The sequence below is a fragment of the Dendrobates tinctorius genome, unplaced genomic scaffold (assembly GCF_039654945.1).
Source record: "Dendrobates tinctorius isolate UK_male_01 unplaced genomic scaffold, ASM3965494v1 ptg000304l, whole genome shotgun sequence".
NCBI classification, from domain to species: domain Eukaryota; kingdom Metazoa; phylum Chordata; class Amphibia; order Anura; family Dendrobatidae; genus Dendrobates; species Dendrobates tinctorius.
Genome location: NW_027361971.1, coordinates 963822 through 973983, shown reverse-complemented (window position 1 = coordinate 973983; position 10162 = coordinate 963822).

The window sequence follows — 10162 nt, the reverse complement described above, 5'->3', positions numbered from 1 at the left end:
TCCTGCCTAAGTTGTCCCACGCTGTCCCCTAGGATTACCCTGGCTTCGGCTGCACGAGCCAGTTGTCGACTGGCGCTCAGGGGAGATCCTACGCTGGGGTCATTCCTGCCATGCACGTTGTTTGCAGTCCATCCTCCGTCCTCGTTCCCTGCCTATGCCAGCCAATCTTCCGGGCCTTCCCGCACCATACTACGCGTACGCCGACGTTTTTAGTAAAAAAAGAAGCGGATTCCCTGCCTCCGCATCGGGCCTATGACTGTCCTATCGACCTGATTCCCAGAGCCACCCCTCCCAGAGGGAGAACGTATCCCTTATCCCCAGCAGAGACGGCCATGACTGAATACATACAGGAGAACTTGGCCAAGGGTTTCATTCGGAAATCCTCGTCCCCAGCAGGCGCAGGCTTTTTCTTTGTTTGGAAGAAAGACGGATCTCTTCGACCATGTATCGACTACTGGGGCCTGAACAATATCACGGTTAAGAATCGATACCCGCTTCCGCTGATCCCGGAACTCTTCGACCAGCTGAGAGGGGCTCGGATGTTCACGAAGCTGGATCTGCGGGGAGCCTACAATTTGATCAGGATCCGCACAGGGGACGAGTGGAAGACGGCCTTCAATACCCGTGACGGTCATTATGAGTATTTAGTCATGCCGTTTGGTCCCTGTAATGCTCCAGCTGTATTCCAGGAGTTTGTTAACAAGGTGTTTCGGGATCATCTGTACTCGTGCGTAGTAGTGTACTTAGATGATATTCTCATCTTTTCGCCAGACCTATCCTCTCATCGGAGAAGCGTACTCATGGTCCTGCACCGTCTCCGGGAGAATCACCTCTACGCCAAAATTGAAAAGTGTCTCTTTGAGCAGACCTCGCTGCCCTTCTTGGGTTATATAATCACAGATTCCGGCCTGAAGATGGATCCCGAGAAACTCTCTGCGGTACTCAAGTGGTCCCGTCCTGTCGGTATAAAAGCCATCCAGCGTTTCCTCGGATTCACGAATTACTACCGACAGTTCGTGCCGCATTTTTCCATGGTGGCCAAACCCATCACGGCCCTGACCCATAAAGGAACTAAGCCAAACAGCTGGTCCCCCGAGGCTGAAGACGCCTTTCTGGCGCTGAAACGCTCCTTCGCATCAACGCCGGTCTTACATCGGCCAGTGGTCAGTAGGCCTTTTGTTCTAGAAGTGGACGCCTCTTCCACCGGAGCTGGGGCGGTCCTCTCCCAGCAGGTCCCCTCAGGACGACTGGTTCCCTGCTGGTTCTTTTCCAAATCCTTTTCGCCTGCAGAGTGCAATTACTACATTGGAGACCGGGAGTTGCTGGCCATTAAGATGGCTCTAGAAGAATGGCGGTACTTGCTCGAAGGGGCTGTGCATCCCTTTACTATCTTCACGGACCACAAGAATTTGGCCTATCTGCAGTCCGCTCAGAGGCTCAATTTCAGACAAGCCAGATGGGCCTTGTATTTTTCTCGGTTTGATTTCAAGCTTCACCTCCGGCCCGGCGATAAGAACATCAAAGCGGTTGCACTCTCCAGGTCTTTACAGTCACCTGAAGAGGACGAGGGTCCATCATATATTATCGAGCCTGCCAAAGTGATCACCGTGGCCCCTGTGAACTTTTCTACTCCTCCACCAGGCAAGACCTTCGTTCCTCAGAATAAACGTCCGGATCTGTTGCGCTGGGGGCACTCCTCCAAGGTTGCTGGGCACGTTGGGACCAAGAAGACCCTCTCGCTTCTCTCCCGTTATTACTGGTGGGCCACCCTTCGCCAAGATGTGGTGGATTATGTTGCTTCTTGCACAACCTGTGCTCAGAACAAGGTCTCAAGGACCCTGCCCTCCGGTCTTCTCCACCCGTTGTCTGTTCCGGAGGCTCCTTGGCAGCAAATTGCTATTGATTTCGTAACCGACTTGCCCCGCTCAGCTCGTTGCACCACCATCTTAGTCGTAGCGGACCGCTTCTCTAAGATGGCTCATTTTATCCCCTTGCCCGGACTGCCGTCAGCTCCGAAGTTGGCCGAGATCTTCATCCACCAGATCTTCAGGTTACATGGTCTCCCTCTACAGATTGTGTCTGATAGTGGGGTCCAATTTACTTCTCGCTTTTGGAGGGCCCTCTGTCAGCTCATGGGTACATCCCTCGACTTTTCCTCTGCTTATCATCCACAGACCAACGGGCAAGTGGAACAGATTAATCAGGGTCTGACAACCTACCTGCGTCACTTTTCCAACGCCAATCAGGACAATTGGGTCTCACTTCTACCTTGGGCAGAATTCACCCATAATAAACATCCCAGCGACTCGACCACCAAATCACTGTTCTTTGTGGTCTCTGGTCGCAATCTGGGTGTTCCGCTGCCCTTTATCGCGTCATCAGGAGTTCCCGCAGCAGATGCTCTTGCCATAGAATTTTTGGAGATATGGAAGGAGACCAGAGAGGCCCTCGTGAATGCCAGTGCCTGAATCAAGAAACATGCGGACAAGTGACGGAGGGACCTTCCTCCGTACCATCCTGGCGACAAGGTCTGACTCTCGACCAAGCACATCCGCTTGAAAGTTCCTTCCTATAAGTTGAGTCCTCATTACATCGGTCTCTTCGAAGTGCTGAAACGCATCAATGAGGTGGCTTATAAACTGAGATTGCCAGCTTCACTCCGGGTCCCTAAAGCCTTTCATGTCTCACTCCTGAAACCTGTAGTTCTGAATCGGTTCCAACCTGTCTCCACTGCCCCTCCTTCACCTATTGGGTCGGATGACATCTTTGAAATAAAGGACATTTTAGCCATGAAAAGGGTCAGGGGGTGGACTCTCTTTCTTATTGATTGGAAGGGGTTTGGCCCTGAGGAGAGGTCCTGGGAGCCTCGAGAAAGTATCACTGCCCCCTTAATACTGAAAAGACTCTGGCCAATCTCAGAAAGGGGTGATGTAAAGGGGGGGTACTGTAACATCGGCGGTCGTGCCCGCCCTCGCGTCCTCTCCAGCAGCACCAGCTGCCACCACCCCTTATCGGCATCCTCACCGCAGCGCGCACTCTCACCCAGCCTCCTGCCCTGCGATGTCCCTGCGCTCCTTCCTTAGGCCGCAGGCGCGCGCCAGTGCTCCCTCTTCTGCCGGCGGTGGGCGGCGCTGAGGGCGGTGCGTACTTCCCACTTCCGGATCCTAAGGTATTTCAGCCGTTCTCTCTGTAGAGAGGACGCCTGAGGATTGTGTGTGCTATTCCACGCTTTGTTCTGGCCTCTATAGTGTTGCTATTGGTTCCTCGTTTAATTCCTCTCACCTTCTCCCTGTCAGTCTCCATCTTGTCCTGCCCTTTCCTCGCCTCGCTCTCCTGGTTCCCTGGGTCACTTCCCAACTGCATATCCGCCCCTGTACCCCCTCCTGGGTTTTCCTCGTCTGCACTCCCTCCGCCCCTGTGGCTACTCCTGTTGCTCCTACTAGTAGTTGCTGCCTGGCTTCCTCCTCATCCTATAACCCTGCTCGGGTTCTCTAATTCTCTGTCCAGTGTTCTTGCCCCCGCTGGTGCGCCGTGTCCTTGAGCTGTCCCTCCTGGTACATGCTGTCGTGGTTCTGTCCTCTGCGGTTTTGCCCCTAACGATCCCTGTATAGGGGCCGGTCATCACCTGGAGCGCTCGACCCAGGGGCTCCTGATCCGCGACCCAGAGGGTCCACTCTCGAACATTGTCCATTCCCTGAACGTCACAGATATATTTTTAAATAATTTGCAGGATGGCGTGGAACAGGCCCTAATAATGTTGTGTGGGGGTCAGAGTCCTATGTAGGTCATACACATGATCCTCCGAGGCAGTAGTGCAGAGGAGGGCAAAGGTTCGTAACCTCTCATCAGCTTCCTTGCCCAGCGTTCAGTGACGGGGCCTTCAGCGATGAGTCTGTTGCGAATTGTACTTGCCTCTCTCTGCTTATAAATTTAATAAACTGTGACCGACCTCTTCAACCCATCTAGACCTGTCAGTGTTTTTGTTATCACGCAATTGGTGGGAGGCGGGAAGGCACTGTTTTACGTCACACGGGTCTCTGCAGTCATGACTTTAAGGACACACTTTTTTTTTTTTTAAAAACTCCTGGATCATGTTACAAAAAAATGTGTGTGATGGTCTATTTCCCTTGCGTTTTTTAATCCTTTTAAATTGTTTGTCTAATATGTTTTGTCTATTTTTGGTTTTAAAATGTCATGCTTAGGCTGGTTTCACATTTGCGTTTTTTAGCGCTGGAAAAAAACGCATACGTGCGCATGCGATTTTTCCCCTATATTTAACATGGGTGCGCATACCTGCGCGCTTGTAAGCGCATGTATGCGATTTTCATGCGCTGCGTTTTTTTGGGGTGTGCGTTGGTATTTTCCAGACGCAGCATGTTGCATTTTTTGGCCCTGGAAAAAATCGCATGCGCACGTATGCGCACGTTTTGCGCTAAAAATGGCCATTATAGCCTATGGATGCGCATACGTGCGCACTGGCATGCGCAGGTATGCTTTTTTTTAGCGCTGCGTTTTTTGGGTGGTGTCCACTTTTTATCCTAGTTAGAATCTTCTAAAGTCAAAAAAAAAAAGTCTATATAAAGGAGGTGCCTGCCAAAACTCTGCCACTACTACACTGACAGATTGAAGAGCAGACAGTCAACCAAGAACCCATTATATCAGCGAAGAATGTGAGTATATTACATTATATGCCTGTCCTTTTAAATTATGTATGTACTAATGATTTTTATTATTTTTACATGCAGTATGTCTTCAGAATCCGAGTATTCCCCATCGCGGCAGGAATTGGCGCAAGCAGACCGTGAGGTGATTATTTTCGTGCATCTGGTAAGTATATCTGCTGCTTCTCCAAATCTCTTACGTTTTTTTCAACTTTCTTAAGACATCGTCATCATCATCTGCGGACGGGACTAGTGAGGGCGAAGAGCAGGAGCAGCGAAGCCAAGTCCCGGTGGTGATACGGAATGTAAGTATCAAATGATTTGTAATGTTCTTTATTTTTTATCTTCTATTTTTACTCTTTTTTTTGTTTCTTTTTTTGTAACTTTTTATTCAATTTAAATTTGATTATTCTAATGAATGTGTTTTGTCTAGGTTCCACAACGGGATGAAGACGTCTACCTGGATAATGAGCAGCTCATCAGCCTGGTCCAGGAGCGTTCGCCGTTGTGGGACAGCCGTGACCGGCTGTACAAGGACAATGTGGTGACCCGGCGGCTATGGAATGAGGTGGCCGCAGCGTTGATGGATGGCTGGGACAGCGCCACAGCATCCTCCAAAAAGGCGTTTAGTGAGTATTTCCCTGCTCTGTATTGTGCCGCAGTGACTGTTGTCCTTGACGGCACTGTTGGGTTTCGTGCTAGGCGTATTCTAGCAGGAAACCCAACAGTGTCATCGGGGTCTACAGTGACTGCTTTGAGTATTGTATTGCTACATTGTGCCTCAGTGACTGTTGTCCTTGACGGCACTGTTGGGTTTCGTGCTAGGCGTATTCTAGCAGGAAACCCAACAGTGTCATCGGGGTCTACAGTGACTGCTTTGAGTATTGTATTGCTACATTGTGCCTCAGTGACTGTTGTCCTTGACGGCACTGTTGGGTTTCGTGCTAGGCGTATTCTAGCAGGAAACCCAACAGTGTCATCGGGGTCTACAGTGACTGCTTTGAGTATTGTATTGCTACATTGTGCCGCAGTGACTGTTGTCCTTGACGGCACTGTTGGGTTTCGTGCTAGGTGTATTCTAGCAGGAAAGCCAACAGTGTCATCGGGGTCTACAGTGACTGCTTTGAGTATTGTATTGCTACATTGTGCCGCAGTGACTGTTGTCCTTGACGGCACTGTTGGGTTTCGTGCTAGGCGTATTCTAGCAGGAAACCCAACAGTGTCATCGGGGTCTACAGTGACTGCTTTGAGTATTGTATTGCTACATTGTGCCGCAGTGACTGTTGTCCTTGACGGCACTGTTGGGTTTCGTGCTAGGCGTATTCTAGCAGGAAACCCAACAGTGTCATCGGGGTCTACAGTGACTGCTTTGAGTATTGTATTGCTACATTGTGCCGCAGTGACTGTTGTCCTTGACGGCACTGTTGGGTTTCGTGCTAGGTGTATTCTAGCAGGAAACCCAACAGTGTCATCGGGGTCTACAGTAACTGCTTTGAGTATTGTATTGCTACATTGTGCCGCAGTGACTGTTGTCCTTGACGGCACTGTTGGGTTTCGTGCTAGGTGTATTCTAGCAGGAAACCCAACAGTGTCATCGGGGTCTACAGTGACTGCTTTGAGTATTGTATTGCTACATTGTGCCGCAGTGACTGTTGTCCTTGACGGCACTGTTGGGTTTCGTGCTAGGTGTATTCTAGCAGGAAACCCAACAGTGTCATCGGGGTCTACAGTAACTGCTTTGAGTATTGTATTGCTACATTGTGCCGCAGTGACTGTTGTCCTTGACGGCACTGTTGGGTTTCGTGCTAGGTGTATTCTAGCAGGAAACCCAACAGTGTCATCGGGGTCTACAGTGACTGCTTTGAGTATTGTATTGCTACATTGTGCCGCAGTGACTGTTGTCCTTGACGGCACTGTTTTTTTTATCAACAGTGGACAAAGTCCGAACACGTTGGCGTTCGATCAAGGACCGCTTCAACAGTGATGTTCGTGCTGAGGGCCAGGTTCGCAGTGGATCTGCGTCAAGGACCAGAACTAGATACCGTCACTATCACGCGTTGCAGTTCCTAAGACCGGTCCTTGCCACAAGATCGTAAGTATTATACATTTTGGGTTTTTATTTTTATTAATCTGTGTTTTTCTAATCCACAGCTGATGCTTCTTGTAAAGGCATGGTAGTAATGATTTTCCTTTCTTCCACAGCACCTGGAGCAGCACCCTGCAACCTGGCCCTGGAGCGGTCCTTCCTCGGACGTCCTCTGACCCGTCCCAGCCATCCGACAGCCAGGAAGCACCTTGCAGGTCAACCACACACACAGCTGGTGACCAGGAAGCTGGGCCATCAGGTGTTCCCCTGTCCCAGGTCTCTGCCACTGGTTATGCGGGCACTACCCGCCAGCGGCAGAGGGCCTTGGACAGGAATGTCTTGCCCGAGTTTATGCATTTGAGCGAGACATTTAATTCCAGCCTCAAGTCACTGTCCGACAGAGTTGAAAGCGGTTTTGCACTCATGGAACGTGGTTTTAACCACTTTGAACACCGCTTCAATTCTGTAGAACAGCGCCTTGACCGTCTGGAGGCCGACCTCAACAGACCAGCACACCATTTTTTTAGTAAGATTGAAAAGGGCATGGAGGAACACCTTAGTCCTGATCAACAGCTGAATGTGCTGCAGGCCTGCAACAATGCTTTCTTGCAGGCTATGCAGCATAATCGGTACGGTCAGCAGTCAGTGGTGTCCTTTCCACCTGTGCCACCATTGACTCGCTTCACCTCACTACCTACTTGTGCTGCATACCACTGCAAGGACACCTCTATTCAAAGCCAGGACACCCACCGTTACACCACCACAAGTCTGAGTGCAGCTGGTCACTTCACCGACACCACCATGGCAAGCGCTGCTCCTGTCTGGAGCACCACCGCCAATCCCATGCATGCGTGGAACTCAGCCACCACTAGGCAAACATGGAACAGCCCTGCCGCTACAACAACATGTAGTAGCCCTGCCACCACCACTCTGCAAACCTGGACCATCACTGCCGCCACCAGTCCTCCTGCAAGGACGAGCACTGACAACGAAGAGCAGCAGCAGCCACCTCAGCAGCAGCCACCTCAGCAGCAGCCGCCACCTCAGCAGCAGCAGCAACCACCTCAGCAGCAGCCACCTCAGCAGCAGCCGCCACCTCAGCAGCAGCAGCCACCTCAGCAGCAGCCGCCACCTCAGCAGCAGCCGCCACCTCAGCAGCAGCAGCCGCCACCTCAGCAGCAGCAGCCATACCAGCAGACGGGGGACCTACATTCCATATTTGCCCCTAGTTCAAGGCGAAATCAATCAAGGCGGGCATTGGGCCAAAGTCGGTCCAGGCACACAAGCCTACGGCGACATGCCATTACAACTAATGTACCTGAACAGATTTCCTCTCCTACAAGTGTTCCTAGTTTAATTCCCTTAACTGGACTACCTTCCCCCACAAGTTTTGTTGCCCCTTCCCCTCAAACACCGTCTTCAACTGCAAGTGTTGCATATTCCCTGCACACCCCCAAATTGAAACCATCTGCCCCCAAACGCCGTAAAAAATAATTTTTAGGTTTATTTTTGTGATAAAAAATAAATTTACATTTGTGGTTCACCATTACTAAGTTTCATTAATGTTGTTTGCGCCGCTCACACACACTGATGGGTAAATACATGTTAAAAACCAACCCAAGGCCTAGTATAGTCATATGTGAAATAACATGGACTAGTATAGTCATTCCAAGGCCTAGTGTAATAACTCTAGTTTTACCAACTAGAATCTGGTTTCATGAAAAACAAACTGTTGAAACTTGTCTAAAAAATAAGTTTCTTTCTAGTTTCACCAGTTTGTTTTTTGTGAAACAAGATGCTAGTTGTTAAAAATCGAGTTATTACAGTAGGCCTTGGTATGACTATACTAGGCCGTGGCATTTCACATATTACTATACTACTATCCCCAAGGCCTACTATACTCATATTTGAAATACCACGGCCTAGTATAGTCATTCCAAGGCCTAGTGTAATAACTCTAGTTTTACCAACTAGAATCTGGTTTCATGAAAAACAAACTGTTGAAACTTGTCTTAAAAATAATTATCTTTCTAGTTTCACCAGTTTGTTTTTTGTGAATCGAGTTATTACAGTAGGCCTTGGTATGACTATACTAGGCCGTGGCATTTCACATATTACTATACTACTATCCCCAAGGCCTACTATACTCATATTTGAAATACCACGGCCTAGTATAGTCATTCCAAGGCCTAGTGTAATAACTCTAGTTTTACCAACTAGAATCTGGTTTCATGAAAAACAAACTGTTGAAACTTGTCTTAAAAATAATTATCTTTCTAGTTTCACCAGTTTGTTTTTTGTGAATCGAGTTATTACAGTAGGCCTTGGTATGACTATACTAGGCCGTGGCATTTCACATATTACTATACTACTATCCCCAAGGCCTACTATACTCATATTTGAAATACCACGGCCTAGTATAGTCATTCCAAGGCCTAGTGTAATAACTCTAGTTTTACCAACTAGAATCTGGTTTCATGAAAAACAAACTGTTGAAACTTGTCAAGTTTCAACCGTTTGTTTTTTGTGAAACAAGATCCTAGTTGGTAAAAATCGAGTAGGCCTTGTTATGACTATACTAGGCCGTGGTATTTCACATATGACTATACTAGTAGGCCCAAGGCCTACTATACTCATATTTGAAATACCACGGACTAGTATAGTCATTCCAAGGCCTAGTGTAATAACTTGTAAGTTGGAATGGAGCAGATTACATTCATCCACTCAATGCTGACTTGTATTCCCCATGGACTTTCATTGGGGTTGGGTTTTGAGGGTTGTGTTTTGAGAAAATCACATACTTTGTTTTCAACTAGTTGCACAACTTTCTCTTGAAAAAAAATGGTTTCCTGATTCATGGCCTGCAGCTTTGCTCGTTCCAATATATTTCACGCAGACTAGCAATGCTGCATTTTAACTCATATGTGTATTTACCTGCCCAGGTGTGTGAACATCAAAAAATTCAGTTATACATGGGAAGTTTTTTATTAAATTGGAGTTTAAAAAATATAGTGCACTCAGTAATGGTATCAAATAAGGTTTTTTATTACCATAAACAAACAAAAACATTACACCATTTCATCTTGCCAGTGCACCCGTCCTACATCAGAAATAAAGTAGGCCGCAAATTGGTCCCTCATTTGGCCAACTTCAACGGATGACCTGAGAGTGTGCTGAGTGAATTCAGGCAATGGGTTAGGAGCATCATCGTCCAGTTCAAAGGTCGGGTGCTCTTTAGCCATCACAAAGTTATGTAGAACCACACAGGCCTTCACCACCTCATCGACTGTTTCAAGTTTAAGATTAATGGCCGTGCCCAGAATTCGCCATCTGGAAACAAGAATCCCAAAAGCACACTCGACAGTTCTTCTGGCCCTGGTCAGCCTGTAATTAAATATTTTTTTGTTGTGGTCCA